The sequence below is a fragment of the Lissotriton helveticus genome, chromosome 2_1 (assembly GCF_964261635.1).
Source record: "Lissotriton helveticus chromosome 2_1, aLisHel1.1, whole genome shotgun sequence".
Lineage (NCBI taxonomy): Eukaryota > Metazoa > Chordata > Amphibia > Caudata > Salamandridae > Lissotriton > Lissotriton helveticus.
The window spans coordinates 2,081,685,712-2,081,707,804 of NC_136059.1; the positions used below are offsets into that span (position 1 = coordinate 2,081,685,712).

Genomic DNA, 22,093 nt, shown 5'->3' on the forward strand with positions numbered 1-22,093 from the left:
GCCAGGGCCTCAAGCATTTTCCCCAGGTCTCCGCCCGTGCTGTGGGCGGCCAGTCTGCACGGGGGCACTCTGTGTGTCACTCAGTCACGGCAGCCAGATCAGCGATCCCGGGTCCACTTGTTCTCTGGGGCGGGTCCCGATGGTTACGCCGCCATCTTGGACGGACTCAGTTTGGGCTGCCGCTCACCAAGCTCTGCCGCAGCAGCTCCCCGAGGCAGTAGGAGACCAAACAAGCATTTGCAATGCAATAGGTCTCGCCTTTGGGATCTTATAAGGATTTAGTAATGCAGCATATTGGGCAGCCCCAGAGCTTTCAGGGTGCTGAGTCGCTGATGAACAAGTGGTGTCCTGTGATTTTGAGCAAATACCTTAAAATACAAGCTGCGTTCTCAGAGGGGTGGTGGGGGTGCGGTGAAGGGTTACTGAGAGATGAATGTGAGCTGGTGCCACTAGCAGGAAACAAGAAGCTATGGTGCAAATGAAAGCGTGTCCTGTGATTTGGAGCAAATCACTTAAAAATACAAGCATTTGCAATGCAATAGGTCTCGCAGTTACGCGAGTTTAAGTTAGTGGCATTTTAATGACAATGCCTTTTATTTATGTTTTTTAAAACGAAAACAAAAATAAAAGGCATTGTTAGTTGCAATGTTAATAGCTCAAACTCGCGTAAATGTGAGACCTATTGCATTGCAAATGCTTATTTTCTAATTGATGCAGTTCTGTTAAATTAATTCTGGAAATCACTTAGGAAAAATTTCATTTTACTTACCTTCGGAAAGTGTTTCAAGTTTGCTATAATGAATCGCTGATTGTCTGATATGGTTTCAAGTGCATGATCTGTACGGCGACATTGTGGGCAACTACACACAAAACAAACAAAAAAGGTTTTTTTTTGGTTTTTTTAAAGTACTTGGTCAAAAAATACTCGTTGTCCTTGGGGTCTATATGTCGCCATGCTCCAGTGGCGGACACACAAACCTCAGCGTCCCTGCCCGCGGAACATGAGTAGTGCAATGGTGCCTGCGGAGGGCAGTGTTTGATTTACAAGGTAAATGGTAGGGCGGTAGTACAGCACAAGGGAGGCTTTAAAAACATGTTTTTACCTTTAAGGAGTCTAAGAGGAGGAATGTGGACACCTTTAAGGAATCGGCCTTGAACCACCAAGGAACAGACCATATATCTGCAGGAGAGGGGTTCTAAAGCCTTTATTTCAGCCAGCGTGCGTTCACTGCCAGAATGCAATCCATGCTGTGCACTTCCTAGATCACTGTTTTAAAGGTTTCTGCTGACTTATCGACCTTTAATCTTGTTGTACTTAACTATTTCAATTCCATTTAATTCAAATTGTAACTTGGATTTGGTTAGAGAAGTCTAAAAATGTATGTTGGTCTGAGTTACTATTTTTTGGTTCAATACAAAATGTTACTGTGTGTGTTTCTCTTGCCACATTTTAAAATTCCTAAATTCTGGTATGGTAATGGATTGTAACAAAATTCGAAATGTGAACTTGCATTTCATCAAGGGGTATGTTTCATCAGGGTTATTAAAATTATCGCTTGGTTTGCGTGTACGAAGAGACCCTCGGCATGGAGTTTCCTATTCATTTATTTCATCTTACAATTTGTATTGTGAACCTAGCACACATAAATATTTCATTTGCGGGTAATAAACAAAAGTAAAGAAAACAAGTGCTGTGCGCGCGAACTGCAAGGAATGCAAGGTATGCATCTGGCACCCGACCGCGCTGCTGCTCGCTCCCGAGCTCCCTAGGCCAGGGAAGAGAGAAGGCGGGACATGCACTCACCTTTAGCCAGTTGCGTGCTGTCATTCCTAGAAAGACGCACGGAAAGGCCAATAGCATGTGAGCAACAACAAAAAAGCACACGCACAAGTGTGTGCTCAGAATTGAAAGTGCTTATTAGAAGCCTCGCAGGGCAGCACATGCGCGCTGGCTCAGGCGAGACCTAAAAAGGGCGACCGCAATATCCCTACATGCTAACAACCAATTTCTCTTTTAGATTCCCTTCTCATAGTTACAGGACGTATTTTATTAAATAGATGGCAGTCATGGGCAGGAGACGCTGGCGTGATTTCTGAGCTACAATATGGCTTCCGTCAGTGTTCAGGCACGATAGAACAGGGTCTAAACCTAAATTTATTGACGGGTAAATACATGCGGGCCAAGCAGGGAAAGTTGTTCGTGGCCTTGTGGACCATAGCTCCGCATTTGACTGTGTTAGACATGACAAACTCTGGAGTATTCTTGAGGATATGGGAGTGGAAATAACACTCATAAACTTCATGAGGCAGCTATACCGAGACACTTGTTCTAGGGTCTGTTATGGAACCATGGGAGAGTGCACCGTTAAATTTCCAATAAGTAAAGCAGTGAGACCAGGATATGTCCTTGCCCCTTTTCTTTTTACCTTATATATCAATGGCCTCTGCCAAGTTTTAGTCAGCCAATGCCGAATTCCTGCGTTATTGTATGCAGATGACGCTGTTTTAATGTCACATACCCAATTAGGGTTAAAAAGAGTAGTGACCAGTTTTGCCACATTTATGAAAAATTTGGGTCTGCAAGTAAACACATCAAATTTTTTTATTATGAAACGTGGAACAAACAGTGTTAAATGCCGCAATTCTTTTATTAAGAATATCAAGGTTGAGTGTATTTGCAGATTTCCCTACCTGGGTATTCATTTTGATCAGAGAGGGACCTGGGCACATGCTGTTTCAATTAGGAAAATGCTATTTTCTAAAGCCACCGCTGCCCTCGCCAATTTCGCTAGAAAATTGAGCAGAAGGCCGGACGTGGAATTAATGCAAATGTACAAAGCTAAGTGTGTCTCAACTGCCATGTACGGGTCGGGCATCTGGGGCTATGCTGACTCCCGGCCCCTGCAATTAATTGAGAATGCCTTTGTGAGATATCTATTGGCAGTCCCCAATAGCACTGCTACATTTGCCATGCAGAGCTAGGGATCCCATACATATTTTACTTAATTAAGATTCAACTGATTCTATTATGGCACAAAATATGGGCAACAACACACACCAGCCTCAACCAATATATTATAAATGACTGTTTGAAGCTCGAAGGGTGTCCTGTATTCCCTGATTAAACTATATTAAAAATGTACGTCAGATTTCGGACACCTCGAATACTTCGTGAATCTGGATAGCATTATATTAATCTCAAGAAAAACCCTGAAAGCAGACTGCCTAATGCACCTAGAGACAATCAAACTTGCAAAAGAAATAGTCAAGCCCACAGTCTTGGAAAATCAATTGTTAATGTCAAGTTGTGGCATCCAGCCATATCTCGTGTATGTAACAGGGGCTTACGACAGGATGTTGCTGACCCATTTTTACCTGGGATTTTTCATAGACTTACAAGTTTCCCAGTCATGAATGACTGGTCTAAAACCCTGGGCACATGCCCATGCGACGATTTGTCTCAACAGTCTACAATGCACATTCTTCTATTTTGCAAATTTTAAACTAGAAAAAGATGGATTGTTCCTATTCTAAGTCTTGAGACAATGTCGTCCAGCATTTTTAACGTTACAACTTTTACAGTACAAAATGTATAATAGCCCTCTAGCAATGTTTTTGAAATGTGTGATCAAATCTAGGAAAATACTGTAGAATATGAACCTGGTTTTCAATACATGATTTTTATATCACCTGTAAATTAATCTATATTTATGCAATGCTTGTAATTATACGTGACAAAAATTGTGCTTTTATGATCTATATTTTAAATCGAATAAAAATTATTTGATTTGAATTGATAGTAGACTCTTCAGGAGCGAGGATGGGTCAGACTGGCTGATATGGCAATCAGGCAGTGCCCGAAGGCCTGGTCTGACAGGTCAGTGTGCGGTTCGTTTTTTTGCCTGTTTGTGGGTTTGTTATATGCTCTCCTAGCCGATTTTTACTGGTGATTTCCCTGATATTAAAACAAACATTGCCCATGCAAGCACAAACACATGTAGTCTTCTTTACCTGGCAAAACATTAATACAGCTTGTCCTTACAAGTTCAAAACTGCCCCAATTTAAAAAGCAGCAGCAAACCTTAAGACAGATGGTTGCCATTTTTGAGCTAGAGGAGCAAGGGGCAACAGCTAGGAGCCTAGGTATGAGGGAATGCAGCCAAAGGTGAGTGAAATTAACAGCCTACAGCTACTGACTGGTTGCATAATGGAACAACGGCTCCCTAACCCATGCATGCCTTAACAATGTGGTCTTAACAACGAATGTGTCTTTTCCACGCATGTCTTAACAATTAATTTTGTTGTAAAGGCATGATTGGTAAAGGTATATGAGTGGTAAAATCCCCCAAGCACTAAAAACGACCCCGACCTCGGACCCCCACCCTGAGCCCTAAAACAGGCCCCCAGCCCTAAAAACTACCCCTACTCTCCCTAACCCTAGCCCTACTTACCAAGGCATGTTCTGATCCTTCCTGTCCCGATCATTCCTGGTCCCCTCCCTGCCCATCCGCTCTGCATCTACAGAGCTGCCTGCCTTAACCACCCATATGCGCAGTTAAGGCATATGCTTGGTTAAGGCAAGCATTGATCCACCTGCATTTAAATGGAACACATAGTTAAGCCCGCGTTGTAAATGCTATTTCCCCTACTAGCTTCATATGGCATCTTCTGAGCCCCAAGAACCGCGGGACCATGCAAGGTACCGCAGTTCTAAGGCATGCGAGCTGCGTAGATGCCGCACCCACAACACAGTTGGCAGTCTAACAGCAGTTAGTGGCCTGTTGTGGGATAGACATATTTTTTCAGTGCATTGGTAATATGAATAGATCCCAGAAAAGAAATACTTACTCTGAGACTTGCTGTTAGCAGCGGCAAAGTAAAAAAATGCCCATACCGAGTAATTTTGTTCCAGCATTCTGAGAACACTGGACTTGCAGTGTATTGAAAAGAATTAAGACCATGTAATAAATTAAACATATAAACAAATGAAAACATTCATTCGAATATTTTACACACATTTAACAATGTGAATGAATGTATAGCAGCGTATGAACCATGTTTTACAGGAAGATTCACAAATGAATCCCACCTTTACATGTGGTCTAATTATCGAGTTTGAAATTACTGCATGTGGTAGAGGTGGTAACAATTATTCTCAACAGATGAGGTAAGCAAAACTCATAAAAAAGGACATGGCGCTAACTGTAAAAAAGACTTATATCCTGTCTAAACATTACCTGAATTTAGATGGCAACCGTGACTACAAAATCTGGTTCAGGAGGCAGAGCATTATGTAATAAATTCATGCGGTCATTCACGAGAATGGAGGAAAGAGTCTAAATTTTAGATCCATGCGTGGTGTTTAAAAGTACTGAAGCGTACGGAAGATAAAATGTTTTGCTCTTTAAATCACATGTACTCAAATGTAGAACATACAAATAAATACTTGCAATTAGAAAAACAAATAAAAAATTAGGGGTTTGTTGTTTCATGGTCTCTGGTGAATTCAGAAATTTAAAAATAACGATAATTATTATGAAATCTCAGCACATTTCAAAATAAATTATTTAATTGTATTTCATTCAGCTATCAAACTTAAACAATGCGGGTGGAATAATTGAAACTCTCATATATTTAAGAATGATGCAACATGCATTGTTGATTTGTTTCTATGCTAAACAAACTGTCCTTTAGTGTAGTAAGTATTGAAGTAAGTAAATAAAATACCAATGGCAAACATACCCAAACTGGACTGACTCTCATACCGTCCTTCAGTAACGGTGCTCAGGAAGTGATCATCTGTTAGTTTCATTGGCTTGCCCGTCACTACATTCTGCAAAATAAAAATACAGATAAAATATGAATTGAAAAAAACCTGCCACAACTTCAAGTGTACAGATAAATCTGATTAATATTTATTGTATGAGTTTTGTCACGCCTTACTCAACACGTGTAACCTTTCAGCAACTGTAAAGTGCCTGCAGTTGAAAAAAGCACAAACAATCTAGAACATTTAACAAAAGACACAGAAAAGATGGAATATCACGTGCATTGCATTGATGGCTAACTTTCTCAGCTCCAAAAGCTTTCAAATACTTTAATCCATTTCAAGGATCCCCGGGCACTTGCAAAATGTAACTTTCTTTTATATAGAACGCTTCGCTTTAAGACAGAAGCTCTGTGCCTTAAAAATAAATCACAATTATGAATCAGAATGGAATGAGTGGCCTAAAGCTGTAGTCCCTGGCAGCCATTTTGGAAAACCTTTTAGACATGCAAGTAAACCTACAACCATCTTTAACAAGCTTTGTAACATCTCAAAACGTGGAAAGCATCACTCCATGACTCCACTCGAAGGCACAAGCAGTTGCCCGGTCACCCCTTTTAAGCACTTTCTGCTGTTGCAGGAAAGAAGGCTGGAGGCAGATACGTGACCCCGCAATGTGTTTACATGGGGAGTGTGCAGTTCACAAATACACCACACATCTCCTTCTCTGTGACTAACTAACACCAACATGCACAAAAACGATAAGGGAGACGTCAAGACTGAAGCCAAACTTTGTGGACCTTGTATCATAACTATCTTTGGACTCTCGTAAGGTGCTTTCAATTGACGTTTCCGGATAAAATACCAAAATATGAAGATTTCAAAAGAAAATGCGAAGCAAGGGAGAGAATTTGCTGAGCGTCTGCAGTACACAACTGGTGAAAATCTATTATGGTGCAGAAAAGCACCCCAGTGACAGTGATTGCGGGCAGCAGCCAGGGGGAGCGGGGTTTTAAATTATAATAATGAAGCGTACATTTCGCAGCATAAAGCTCGCTTTGACTAGCCAAAAGAATTCCTTTCGCGACCCTTTGTAAAGTCCACCCCCCCGGCCCTCTATCGCTAGAAAATACTCACTCCAAAGCAATCGAGAGGACAGAATATAGCTCCCCCGTCTTAATACTCAAGGAGGAGAGATTGCAAACTTTGGAACTTGGGAGGCAGGTGCGAGTCCGGGCGTCGGCACCCTATTAAGTGACTCTGGGCAATTCACTTGATTTACCCGTGCCAGAAAAAAATATGGTGCTAATGCACAGCGCTCCAATGCTCTTGGGCCGAGTTGCGCTGTGTAACTGTAAGACTGCAAAATACGTTTTAAAAAGTCGCTTTATGTGATGCTCCTACAAGTTTATTTCATTCTATATACCTGTGCCAAGTGGAGAAACCCGAAGATCTGCCGGGACTTCTATCGAGAACCCCTGGCCCGCGCAAAGAACCGCCACATCCCGTTGAGGTGTGACAGAAGTTAAAACGCGATGTACTTCAAAGAGGCTTCGATTTCCCGCCAGCCCAGTGCCTTGCCTGCAGCGCCAACCACTTAACACAACAAGCAAACAAATCCCCCCCGGCCCTCACTTACCTACCTCCGGCCGCTGGAACACGCTGTGACGCACACCGCAAGTCGGCCTGGAGCGCGCCTCGGCAGAGACGCGGGAGGACAGGAGCGTGATGCGCGTGAACGTGCACATTGACGTTCCCGCGCGTTTACGGACCTGAGTCGGCTCGTTCACAGGTCTAGAGCTGCTCGCTCACAGCTCACACTCCCTTGGCAGGGAGGATAGTGACTATAGAACTCGCTGGCGGGAGCGCTTCGCGCTCCAACGCCAGGCGAGCCCTAAAAACTGCCTCCGGGGTTCCTCCGACCTCCAAGGCTACCCCCAGGTGGCGCTCCGGCCCGTCTGCCGCCAGGATGACAGGATAATTGCCGCCCGGCGTGGAGTTGCAGGCGCACACCACCACCATTATTGGCGTCCAAGCCACGCCCCCTTGATGTGTAGGTATATTAATGTTGCAATACTTTCACTGATTTAATTCGAAATGAATGGATCTTAAAATATAGTTTCCAGCCTGATAAACGCATTATGCTAATCAAATTAACTCTATAACACATTTTCCAGGACTAATATCTATCATATTTCAGGTAACTGAAAACATTGATTAAAACAAGACTATATTTGGCTATGATTAGTAACAGATACAATAATCAAAATGTAAGTAAAAAGCAGTGATATTTACCATGAGTGTGGAAGGAGCTGTGTTGCCTGAATGAGAGCCAAAACCCTGTGAAGTGATATTTTCTTAATAACAGTGCGATGCTGGATGCATTCAGAATCGGCCCTGGGTCATTGAGTGTGTTGCACCTTTAGTAACGTAAGCTAATGTGGAACTGGGCTTACTGAGATACTGAAAACCACCTTTAATTGTCTTTGACGGAAACTGTGGATGGAGAGATGAGCATGGATCTTCTATTTCTGTGATAACGTGCCTTTCTTTGACAGTTTTGTGCTAGTCAGAACAGTTAGTTAGTGTGAAAAAGACCTGACAAATTATCTATGCACACCCGCCTTAAGCACGAGCCTTAACCTCATTAATACTACCTAAATCAACCTAACTGCTCCCACACTCCCCATTTTACCCACTTGGGCCTGCTGATTCACACGCCTTTACCAACCCAGTCGCCCGTACAATAAAGGGCATATCCTAATTTTGCAGAGTTCCTTGACCATCTCCGTGGGACCAACGGATCCTCCAATTATATTTCTTCCTTTATTTTTAAGCAGTTTAAAACATTTCTCTCAGAAATGTATATAGGAATAATGCTGATACATGGTTAATGAATGTGTGTCTGGTACATAATAATGTAAAATAGTATTTTCTGTCATGATAAGTTTCGTCACTGGGTGATTTTGTTGGGCAAAGCTAAACACAAGTAATATACCTTATCACTGGCTAAGGGAACACTAAAGGTACATTGGGGGCCTAGTGTTTACATATGTACACAATTGTCGTAGCTATCCATCCTGAAGTTCTTGTTGCTGGGTTTTTCAAGTGCAATTTTGAAGTTTTGGGGTGATTCGGTGGCACAAATGACCAGCACTGTGGAGTTCGAGTGAAGTGAACCTAACAAATAAAAAGCTTAGACATTTGATGCTGCTATCAGTTGCAAGCTGTGTTTTTATGGCACGTTTTGATTAAAGAGTAAATAATTTATGACTCGCACAATGTTTTACTAAGGAGACTGTCTCTTTGTTCTCGATATTTGCAGACTGTGGGCTATAACCCATGCTACTTGACTATCTTATTGTGAAATTGAGAGCCGGCCCATGTTGTGTGGACATTTAATGCAGCACAGGGTGATTTTGATGTAGTCAAAAGATAGTTATTAGCATGTCTGAGGGTTCAGGTTGGTGTACCGTGTGATAAAGTGTGAAAGAGATAGTTAAGGGCTAAATTGTACATGGCCCAATACTTGATTGTGAGCCAGCTGATCAGACGTTAGTTGTTGGCAGTGGGGAAATGGAGTGATTAGGTAGGCTGAATAGGGAATTGTTAGCAAAGTTTAAAGCTTTGCTAGAGGCCGGTAGGAAGAGTTAGGATGGTTCACCAGAAGACAATTGTAGTAAGGTCTACTGAAGGCAAAAGAGGCCATGAATGTTTTTGTTGTGTGTTTAACAGTAAAAGTGATTCGATATTGGAGATGTAAAGCAATTGAAAGTTAGCAGTAATAGCTGTATTGGTGATTAAATACTCCATCCTCCGAAATTTGCAAAATGGAACCTGATCTGCCATGGTGGAGGAAAAGAAAACTTTTTTAGTTAGTTTAAGAAGGTTTTAGATGCGCTTGGGATGAGTGACTGTAGTGCCATCCAGTCTTGGATAGCTGATATCTTGGAGACTTGAGGTGTAAAAGGTGGTAGGTATTAAAAAACCTTTGGCTGTTATCTGCTTAGAGGTCAAATTAGAAGCCGGAAGAGGAGATGAGGTCACTGAGAGAGGTGGTATATAAAGACTGTGGGAGTAAGCAAAAGACTGATCCACTTGGGACTCCCACTGGGAGTGGGGATGGTACAGATGTCTTTGAGTCCCATGCAACAGGAAAGGAGCACCCTAAGAGGTAATGCTTGCATCGGATAAGAGCAAGGACAGTGATGAGAGTAGAGTATTATGATAAAAAATGTCTAAGGTGGTAGAAAAGTCCAGGGGTCTGTGAATAAAAAAGAGATGATTGTGGTGATGAAGTGAGAAATGTGCGTGACTAGAGATTTTATGGAACAGAGAGTACAGATGCCTGACTGGAAGAGGTTGAGTTGGTTGTTGGAGGAGCGAGGGAGGCAGTTGAAGACCAATTGTTCCAGTATCTAATGGAAATTGAAGAACTGGCCAGCATTTGGCAGAAGAAGAGGAATCTGCAGTAGTGTTTTAGGAGGGGTAATACCACTGCTGATTTCAAGCATGTGTGGGTATATGTCTATAGTGAGGAAGTAATTGACAAAAAAAATCAAACTGAGAGAGGTGTGTTCTCTAGAGTTTTGGTGTCTGAAAGAGTCTGATAATGTGCAGGACAGTTTGTGACTGGTTATAAGATTATGTTTAATGTTGAAATCCTTTGTGTGTGGTTGGTGTGTACAATGGTAGTGGTGTATCAAAGTATGGCCAGGGAATTCCTGATGGTTGTGACATTTGAGGATTTTTGTTTAGTCAATTTGTTGACTTAGTAGGATGGGATGTTTGGGGGGGTTATCATAGGGGAAAAGTACAGTGTTAGTGCATGCAAGTAAATGTAAATGTAGTGTACTTGTATAGCGCATGAATCGACCCCAGCTGGGGTAAATCGGCGCTTGTACGAATACCGCTGTGGAACCCTTCCTGGCTTTTCCCTGTGAAGTGCCCACTCCTGGGCACCCTCAAGGTGAAGCCAGGCATCCTAGCGTTGTGGGGGCCGTTGTGATTTGGGGTGTGGCCGGAGGGAGGTGATTAGGGCTTGAACATGAATATTTGGCATTGCCAATCGCGTTGGATAATATATTTACGGCTTGTTTACAAACCAATAGCTTGTTGTGAATGTGTTGTGCAGGGGTTTAGCAGAGTCCTTATGCTGGTTTGAGAGTACTGATGTTGACTGTTGTCTGTGGTGGTGGGCCCGTGATAATGAGAAAGATAGAGGCAAAGCTGCCACTCAAGCTTGGAGGAAGAAAATATTCCTTCAACCCCTCTCATTAGTGTTCCTTCCCTTGGTGGACCTTGCCCCTGCTTTTGAAATGACCTTGGTACTGAGTAATCATATTCTGACTCCCGCACTTTCAACACTTGTGTCATAATGCCTGGATTAAGGCACTGTCTAATTCCCACCTTGATTTATGTCCCTGCAGGAAATTGACTTTTCTGCCTTGTTACCCCATATGTTAAGCCACATCTGGACCCTATATTTTTGCTGGCTTTAGAGTTCTGTGCACTTCAACGCTTCTAGTCGGTGGTAAAGTGCCTGTGCTTTCCCTTCAAACATGGTCAAATCTGCATATTCCTAATTGATATATTAATCTTGCCTATAACTCCCTAGTATGTGGTACAAGATGTACCCTGGGCCTGAAAGTTAAATGTCACCAATGAACTATGGTACCATCTACTACAATGTCAATGTAAAATAGCTTCAGGACTGTCAGTGAAGCCTCACTGTAGCTGTGTAAAATCTGCAAGTCACCTGTCAAAATAAACTCTCTTGAAAGGTCATAATCTCCCTTTGTAAATATTAAGTCTCCCCTATGTAGGCCTTGCAATCTGCAATGATGAGTGGATAGTATTTAAAGTAGGACATGTAGAAAGGTATTGTTAACATTCCAATTTAATGGTGAAGTTGAATTTCCAAGAAATATTAAGGAAAACAAAATTTTAGAAAGTAAACTTTTCACTGCCTGAATTTCCTGAAGGCTAAATTTGAATTTTCTCTCCTACTTCTGCCAGCCAGTAGTTAGCATTTAAATAGGTTTCAAAGAGGAGGGAAATGCCTCCCAGGAGCAAATATTATGCTTACCTAAATACGCAGGGATGACTCCTCTGAACCTCAGTGACAGGTATACCGTTTTTACATATAACACTTTAGGGCACACTTGAAAAGAGAATCCACTGTCTTTAGTCTTGTCATGACTTTAGTCATCTTGGAAATTCCCACAGTGGGCAGGGTAGGTTCCGGGAACATTTACTCCACCAGTAAGGACGTGACCAGGAGTCATTCTCACCCACAGTCACATTCCAGCCATAAATGTAACATTACTAGGCACTAATTTAAGATTACTCCTGGTCCTGAGGGAGATCAGAAGAGGACTGAAACTGCTGTCTGTGATATGAAAAAATCCATGAAGGACTGGGCCTGCTCTCTCCTGTGCCCAGGACAAAAAAGTGTACTCCCAGGGTCCTAGGCCAACCTCCTATTCATGCTACAGGGATACAACAAGCTGCAAGAGACATTTCCTGCAACTGCCCAGCTGACTGTACCCTCCTTTTGGCCTTTTCTGACACTGCTTTAATCTCTAACTGCCTCTTTGAGGTTTTGGGGTAGCTATGGAAGTGTTCTTCTGTAGTGAATTGCACCTTAAAGGACTAAAGTCAGGACCAACCTGGCTGGTGTATCTGACCACGCTCCATCGTGATCATAACCTTTCACCGTGGTCCAGGTGTACCATGACCGATTCCTATTTTTTGGCACTATTACTACTTAAACATAAAAAAAATGTAGGTCTAGTTTCCTTTATTGGATTTTTGTCATTTTGGCGTCATTTTGTTTTATTTAAATTTTGCAAAATTTTTCCAATGCAATGTGGAATTTTATTGTTTTGCTTATTTACTTTATTACTGTTTTGGTTCTGCATAAATAATTAGCAGATTGCCTTTAAGTTAAGCCTGTCTGCTCTGCGCCATAGTTTTCAGGTGGTTGAGCTTAGGTTAATTTAGTGATCTTGAGAGTTCACCCTGACTAGAGTTGTGATTATTCTTTCAGGTGGGTAGTTACGTACCCTAAATACGAACCTGATTTCTTGCAGTTCCCTTAGCTGAAAAATGCAACACATTGATTGGGAGAGCATTCGTATTGTGGCCTTGCATAAACAAAAAAGCATGGAGGCTTTTTATTATCAATCGTGGCCAGCTTTCTTTGCTCATGTTACAACTCATAATCTTCATTGTTTTGAACATTCTATGGCAGTAACATACATATTTCAACAAATGTCCATATTTTCTAATTTCTTGCTTCTATCAGTTGAGACCACAAAGGTTTGTGATTCCCATATAAAGTTAGCACTTAACCTTCGTCTCCTTCTTTTCTGGCGTTATCACTCTATGCCCCACACTTCTCTTTCCTGTGAACAGTTTAAGAATATACCAGCAATTCTTTCACCCCTTTTGTAAGTATTTAAAGACCTGCTCCCAATTAAAATGAAGCGAGGACACCAATGCGCCCAGTGTTTTGAAGGATGAAGCATCAAACGGACCTACAAAAATGTGTAGACCACAGCTTTACAACCTTACTTCCGTCCATCCTTAATATGGCTCGGCATATAGGGTAAGTAATTCAGCAACCTAGTGAAAACGTCGTGGGAAACCATCATGCATTTTTCTTACAGTGTTACCCTACACTCTAGCCATCGTAGCAGAGGCAACATCATCACTCCTTGGCTACCCCTCTCTTACTAAAAGAAAAGTAGAGAAAATGGTTCACTTAACTGTAATGAGTTCTTAAAACAGTGTCCTGTCCCGTCTACTGATTATTTATAGAGCACCCGTATGCCTAAAGACATCTTGATGCAACGTATGTTTAAGTAAAACTCAGGCAGGCAGTGGGAGCAGGGCATGTTAATTAAACAGCGACGTATTTACCAGTTGTGTGAATACTAAATAATCTTGGTTTCAACAAAATTGAAGTGGATTTTTTTCCCTCTTTTGGGTCGTTAATCTGTCTAAGAACCTGCATTCAATTTTAAGCTGATTCAAGCCATGAGTATATTTTAAAATCGTGATCGTAGTGTTCGTGTTATATGTAACATTCTGTACCTAGGAGCAAACTAGTCTGTTACTTGAAGTCTCCTAACTGGCCCAAAACACCTCTGGTCTTCTTCGCAATGTACATTGGATGCCTATAGATAAATACATTCACTTTAAGACCCTGGGCATCGCCCATAAGACCCTTCACTCCAGGGTACCCCATCCTACTCATATAACCATACCGGCCCTTGTGACCCTTGCGCTCAGCCAACCTCAACTTGGCCATTGTTCCCTGAGTCAGGAGAGCAAGAGCAGGTGGCCACTCTTTCGGTGCCCTGGCTCCATTTCTCTGTAACTCACTTCCTCTCTCCATCAGGAACACTCAGAACCCCCTGCTTTTCAGGTAATCCGTCAAGACATAGCTTTTCTCCAGCTAGCCCTCCCCCTCTGGGGTGCCTGGCAGTTGCAGCTCATTTGTCCTCTGGGTCCCTTGCGGGGATTCCCTGTTGTTGGGGCAGCAATGCACTTTATAAGCCTTATAGCATAACATATAGGCTAATATTATTGTTTTAAAGACCTGTCTGATGGCTTTAGGATCAGTGCAGACTGGTTTTAAATCTGGTACTGTCAGTAGGGTGACCAGTTGACTTGAGATAATTATGGACACTGTCTCCTGTCCAGATGGTTTTACTTTCCAGTCCTTATGTTTCAGGTGTGTTAATCCAAATCATTGAAGAGAAGCAGCACCTGGATGCATTAGTATGGTGCTGCATTGTGAATTGTCTGCAGTCATGGCATATCCTTCCTTCGTATACCAGGGTGTATAGAAGTACTATTGACCCAGTGTGATTAGATTAAAGCATTTATCGTAAATACCTGGGGCCCTATTACATATAGGGCGCACATTCACTGCTTTGCCACCGCTCACCTTCAAACAGGTGCGCCGTGCGCAAACAGGGAAAGTGCATCCTGTTAGGTTGAATGTGCTGCCCTCGGACCAGCCACAAGCTCGTCTGCCCTGGGGCAGTGCATTCAAGTGAAATACGGAGCTTCAAAACCACTCTGTGTTTCCCAGTGCAGGCGACACCTACCGACACACTAGAGAGAGAAGAGAGATTCCCTTTGCAGGCGGGTGTAGTGAGTGACTGCACCCACCTGCAAAAACATGTCTCTGGTTCCATAGGACCCACTTAACCCCCTTCAGAGAGCTGTCATCAGGATGCACACCGACAGTGCACTGCCTTTCTGTGGTGCACTGTCAGTCTGTGCACCTCCTGACATCTTCTTTGCCTTTGTGCCCACGTCCATAATGCAACAAAGGCAAAGAGATTATCTCATTTGCATGAGGCCACGCCCCCACGCAAATGAGGGATTGTCCTCTTGAGATAATGCTGGTGATGCATGTGCGACAGTGATATCTATATTACAGAAGGGTCTGTAATATCAAAGCGCCCTGGGGGCGCACAAAGCAGGTGCAAACTCCCGCTGCACTCCTGGGGTACTTCTATAATATGGGCCATGGTGGGGAAATGCCAAGTGTAAACAATGTTTGCATATTATTTGTAATTGGAAGAAACACTGTTTGTAGTTGTTTTACTGCACACGACTGATTTCGAATCCAGTTTCATCCTTGATTAACCATTAAATGTAAGTATAGGTAGCCCTAACTTACAGTATTTGATGAAGATATACCATGACAATCATAAAGTTGTACTTAGTGGGTTCACTGCTGAATAGGGTTACAATTTCTTGATGAGGCTGTAAGGATGTTAAGTTCAGTATTATGATGGGTGGGCAGGAGAATTGGGCAGGTGCCATTGGTGGATACTTTGAACCAAAGCTATGGAATGTGAATGAGCTACTTGGGGGCTAGTAGTCCCCCCTCTCGCTTCATCGTCCATAGTGGGTCCGTTTAAAAACCATAGATTTGCAGGGACTATAAGGTTACATTTGTAATGATTAATGGCTGAATATTGTGGGACGTAGGTGGCACAAGGTAAAACCAATACAACAGTAGTAGATGTATGTGATTTGACACCCAAATAAAAGTGATAAACAGGTGGATCCTAACTACAGCCTGCTAGGTCGCAACCTGTCTTCCCTGCAGGAATAATCAAAACTCTAAGTTTAGGTATGTCAGCCAGCTAGAAGTATAAAATGGGCGAATAGTGCATAAACGTCCCCAACCCCTCAATACCTGTACAACTAGAGGTGGCTGCAGGGGGGTTTCTTATTTACAGATTCTGACTGAAAAGGAAAAAAGCCAGTCCGTGGGGGCTCTTCTCTTAGAAGTCAAACATGAAGTAGTGAAGCCACAGATAACACAGCAAATGCTAAACCTGAGAACGTGTCCATAATAGGCATATTCTGTGCATATTAAGTAGTGAGACAGAACATTATCATAGGCTTCCTCATCTTACTTAGATACCTTACCTTAGATATGGTGTTGCCTCCTTTATACTCACATGGCCTTTTATGTTATTAGCTAACATCAACTGCCATTTGAGTATAAATGAGGTAATACCATATCGATGGTAAATCGTAGAGCCTCTCAGGATGGCAGTACCTCCTAAAATACTGTCCTCTATGGCTATGTCACATTTGGGACATATTTGATGGAAGGTACCATCTGAACGCCCCACCTCAACCTATTAGAATATGTGGTTTAACTCTCCTGTTTTGAGGCAGTGAGTTCAATTGCTCTTGCTTAATGGGAGAAATCCAGCGGAAGTACCAGGTGTGGTTGAGTTTACTGCTCCCAGGGCATCTCAACATTAGTCCTTTTCTTGGTGTACATTTAAGTAGAAACTCATGTATGTTCCTACTTCTGAAACTGCTTCTCTCGTTGCCTATTAAGTGACGGTGGCGCGCTGCCTTGTACAATTACATCTTGCCATTCTGTCCATCTGTAAAAAGGCGGGGCATGTGTGTGGTTTTTAAGTCTTACTGAAAGATTAAATTTATGCCTAAGGCATCATTTTTCTAGTTTATTTCATGTACCTCCCACAGGATTAAAAAGCATGTCGTGTTTGTTTACTTGTTCAGTGGCGATCAGTGTGTTTCACAGTTTTCAAATGTTCACTAGTGTATCATGACTTTCGTATATTCTCAATGTTGGATTCAACTCATTAGGTGGACATTACTTTCTCGTGGTGCCCTTTGCCACCCTTTCTGTTAGTGTGTGAATGTGCTGTATGTGCATCTCTGATAGGCACTTAGGCCCTATAGTCTGTACTGTTATTTCCAAGGTCGTGCATGAAGAACACAACGCCATTGTTTTCCTTTCTTTCTGTGTTCATTACGAGACACATGATTTTAGCTAGACTAACCCAAATGAGCTGCTCTGCTCCTCTGCTACAGATGATAAGAACAGTACTTTGTTACATAATCAGCTTCTGTGCTAAAGCCCTTTGAGAGGAGCATTTCTATGCTGGTATTATCACGGAACCGTTGCAAACTGTGACTGAGATGCAGCCCTGCTGACTCCGACCTCCAGCCTCCAGCCTCCTAAGGAAGGTAACCTTTGCACTGCGACCGGCTTCCTGACACCTAAGACCAAGGTATGGGGTTTGGACTCCTCACAATTTATGTGGCAGAATGGTGCTCACATTACACTCTCTTTAGTATAGTGTTAGATACAGATAGGAAGGAGTAAGCAAACACTAGCAACAATTAACATGGTTGAATTTTTCATAGTGTTTTACCATTCTAATACTACTGAATACAGTAACATGCCTCATCTTTCTAATAATCACAGCTTATGCTTTCTATGCAAGAATCCAACCATTTCAATAAATGTTAGAAAATGCATTGTTCTTGTGTATTCCTTGGGCATGCAAGAGTGACCAAATGAATGGTTAGATCTGTTTACATGGATTCCTTAGGAATCAGAGTGTCATCTTCGAGGTTGCCAACAACTTCTGTTACCCTGGTTGGTTCAGGGCTTGGATGTGGTGCTGTGAGCTAGCCGAAACCCACTAGCACTCATTGATTGTATATGTGGACTGAGTCTCTATACTATGAAGTTTGTGTTGGTCTCATACACCGTCCTGGTAAATTTGTAGGAACCATATATCACTTGGATTCTCGCTTCCAAACTACGATTGGTGACTATATTGGATGCAGTGTTTATGGTCAATGAGCCAGCTATGCTTTTGCAGATGACATTTTCAATGCTAAGTAGGGTAATACAACTGGATGACTGTTATGTACACTTGATAATGGAGTGAACATCTCTCATCTCCAGTGAATGTTTCACACTTCTAGTAGATTCGCAGTTGGATGTCCGGTATGTTTTTTTTAGTTTTAAGGAACTTTGGTGTTCAGTGGTGCAGGTGTGCACAGCATTGTGGCATCAGTTTTAAATTTCTTTCAGTTCACTTTATCATGAAGAAGTTTTACTGCGGTACAGCTGGAGCACTTGTGCTGCTTTTTCCGATATAGCCAGTGCTGGACAATTTGTTGTCAGGTGGAATTTGTTAGAGCAGAGATAGATCCCCGCATTGCCCGGGTTAGCATGCACCCAAGCAAATCCTAGAAAGCTCTGTAGATTTTTGACCCCTGCTGTAGCACTCATGACAGTTATGCACATGTGTCAAAGGCTTTTCTGTGCCATGAAACACAACTCATAGTGGGACTTTGGTTTGGTAGAGCACACCAAGTGTGCTATCACTGCTACAGCGGAACTCCAAAAATCATTTCTAATCAACACTTACCATTTCCCTGAAACCTCCAAACACACACTCTTTCGTCAGTGGGGCCCATAACACTGCACTTTTATTAATTTCACTTCAAACTTGGTTTCAAGGAATCTTGGTGAAAGTCAAAGGAGTAATGCTGTAACATTTGGCGGAGTGTCTAAACCTATTTAATCAGTTATTATTTGCACCTATAATTTTATACAATTTACTATGGTTTTAACAAACATGAATTTTACTCAGACACACCACCATAGTGGCAATGGATCTTCTAGAAAGAAAATTAGGCGTAGGAAAATCACAAGACCAGCTTTAATATTCCATTTTCCCAATTTTATTAAAAGCAAAACTTTAATATGTCTGACATTTTGGCATTGATTATTTCTTTATTAAGTAAAATCTTAAACTTTATTTCAGGATGATCATTTTATTTAGAGCTCAGAAAACAGTCATTTATTTAGAAGTCAGTTAAAAGTTTAGCAAAAGATAGATAGTTCCAAATTCATTCTCTCCTAACATCCCTAACTAACGCCCTCATCTTATCCTTCAATCCTGCAAAGCAAACAAGAAAATAAGTAGAAGTATCTTACATCCAGGAATTGATCTGCAATCTGACAGCACTTCGAGAGAGCGACACCCTCTAAGCAAAATCAGGGTTTTTTATACACAAATTTCCTAACTTAATCTATCTAAAAAGTATATAACATCACTAATTCGGGTTCTGATTGGACAATTTTGGGGTGGGTGAGAATCTCCTCACCATTACAACATCATATTCACGGCGAATCAGCGAAATCATAATGCGTAGGAGAGAAACGGGGGCAAGATGGCCGCCGAGACGCCGTAGAGGGAAGTCACGTCCAGACCCTCTCCTGATGGCAGATTGATTTATTTGTATTTATGCTCACCCCTCGGCCTGCGAGTTTGATTTCTACCTACCTGCCTGCCTCCTGATGCTTTATGTTCCAGAATCTAGCGCCACATAGCCCAGTGATTTTGAAGGACTAACAAATAATCAGGCTCCAGCAAGATTTTGACAAGTCTTTTCTTGAGAAGAAATATCAGGAAATGTGTAGAGCGCACAGAGAGCTGTATCAGAGGGGGTGATAAACGCCGACGCCGATGCTGCGATAAAAGTGATAAAAGTGTAATGCTTGGGGAACTCACCGCCTGGTTTCTACAAAATAAGGACTTGTCCCAGATAAAGGAAAGAGCTTTGCTCAGATATATTGCGTCCCTGATAACTCGATCCTTCCACTTTGGGTTTGTTCGCTGGAAATACGTGCTGAAAGCTATGGCTCCCAAACTTTTGCGATCCCCGAGGAAAGCCCATGACCGAGACGGCTGGGGGGACATGGAGGAGGAAGCATGCACAGATAACTCTGGTGCCCCAGCCTCAAACCTGAGAGGAAAAGCAAGGTCAAAGGCACAGCAGAGGCGAGAGGCGGCGAAGGAGAATAAAATACGGAAGATCCGCGAACAAGATGCAGAGAATAAAATACGGAAAACCCGTGAAAAAGCTGCAGAGAAGGGGAAGACGACAGCCCCAGCCTCGACAAGGAGAAATGTTGATGTAAAAACCATTGCCGGCGAGGTAACTGGGAAGGAGGTAGCACTCCGGCAGACAACAATTATAGAGACGTTCTCACCTGCGCCTGCACCCGCATCGAGCATTCAATCAGTTTCAGTCTCAGTTTCTCTGCGTGCGACCACGGTCCCGACATTGGCATCCTTGTGCAGAGAGAAACAGCTTGCTGTAACTAAAGTAATGGCCGGGCAGATTGGAGCCTCCGGGAGTGTGAACAGCAGGCTAGAGGTTCATCCACAGACCGAGATTACAGAACCTGAGGGATTGCAAAGCTCTCATACAGTGGAGGGAGGAGGCGGAGCTAAATTCTTAAAGAGGAAAGATGTATTTAACATTACACCCGGAGTTAAAGAGACAAATACACTCCCTAATTCTGTTAATAATACCGATTTTGAAGTATGCGATCCCAATGGGGAAGCTAATCTAAATGAGACAGTGGGGCGGCCTCAAGAGGAGATAACCAACGATGGAATAACAAACATGACCGAAATAGGGGCTAAGAGCTTAACAGGCACAAATACAGAACTGGTGGGAAAGATTAATGCAAACATAACCAAGAAAAACGATATGAATATGCCAGATATACCAGATGTACTAGATGTACAAGGATCTATACTGGCCTCTCCTAGTGAGGATGTTTTTTTTACTGGCAATGATGAGGCAGATGACGAGGATGAGAGCGAGAAGTGCAGCTTGGAAATTGTGTCAGATTCAGAATTGGAAACATCAGCAGGCTCTATTGTGAGCACTGACACGGAGAATAAAGTGACTGAATCAGAGAGTGCCTCAATTTCTACAGATAGCGATACAGAATCAATCGATTCGACGCAAGAAACAGCCCAAAAAACTACTCAAATAAGACTTAAAACAGCTGCCACAGAAAACAACAAGACCGTGGCAAATACCAAACTTAAGAGTAAACCTAATAACAATTCTAGACAAAAGAAGTTGTCTAAGGTATTGCGCAGAGCCCCGACAAAGTCGGTTGTAAAAAAACTTGTATGGGACAACACATTGGAGAACGGTGTACCGCCCATGGAGGAGCTTGAAAATGCAGCCACATGTTCCTATGAGGTTTCCTCTCAGGGATCAGAGGGAGGTGCCTCTAACTTTGAAGTTCTATTCACAACCTTAAAACAAATGCAAGGCGAGGCTCGCATTGAGAGCCAAAGGGCAAGAAGGAGGGCTAGGCATACAAATAAAAAAATACAATCCTCTCTCCACAAAATTAATAAAATGTATGAAGAAATGGTTGGAAGAGTATCTGAAGTGGAGATCAGAACGGGAAAACTGGAGGACGACCTCACCAAAATCCAGGATGCTAGGGAGGATCAGGATAAGACGACTGCGGATATGTTATGGAAACTAGAGGATTTTGAAAATAGGCAAAGGCGCAACAACGTTCGACTACTTGGGATTCAGGAGGGGAAAGAGGGGAGAGATGCCCGGGGTTTTGTCGTTGAGTTGTTGAAAGGTGCCTTCCCAGAGCTGTCCTCATGGGATATGGACCATGAGATACAAAGAGCGCATCGATTCCCGATGACACGGAAGGAGACACAGGGTAAGCCCCGCGCAATATTACTTTATGTTGGGAACTTTCTATTGCGTGAAGAGATTATCAGCAAGGCAAAACCCCAATCCAAACGCACCTACAAGGATGTCGAATTCTTCGCTCGTCCTGATTTCTGCCACACCACCGTGGAAAGACGGTGGCGAATGAGGCAGCTCATTACCCCTTTTCAGAACATAGGCTGTGAGGTTTACCTCATGTTTCCAGCACGTCTGAAGGTTGGCTTAAATGGGAACTTTAAAATCTTTTACTCTGAAATCATGGCACAAGAATACCTCAGCTCTCTGCGTGAAACCAGGGGTCATCAAAAGACATGCCATGAGGAACACGTAGAACATGATGCTCGAACGGTTGCTATTAGAGACATTTCTCGCAAGAAGTAAAAAATAAAAGACAGAGACTAATAACAGATGGAGGGGGGGGAAATAGGATGTAAGTGT

At 42.6% G+C, this 22,093-nt stretch overlaps 1 protein-coding gene across 6 annotated transcripts in view; it reads left to right on the forward strand.

The window, feature by feature from the left end:
* LOC144819055 (kynurenine/alpha-aminoadipate aminotransferase, mitochondrial-like) overlaps positions 1–22,093 on the forward strand; it is a 442,105-nt gene that overhangs the window by 18,942 nt on the left and 401,070 nt on the right. For 3 of the 6 annotated variants that reach the window (XM_078677069.1, XM_078677068.1, XM_078677065.1), the window contains exon 2: positions 17,159–17,358. The exons of the other annotated variants lie outside the window; for them this stretch is intronic. The gene's annotated coding sequence lies outside the window, so the exon portion shown is untranslated. The remainder of the gene's footprint in view (positions 1–17,158; positions 17,359–22,093) is intronic. 6 annotated transcript variants of the gene reach the window in all.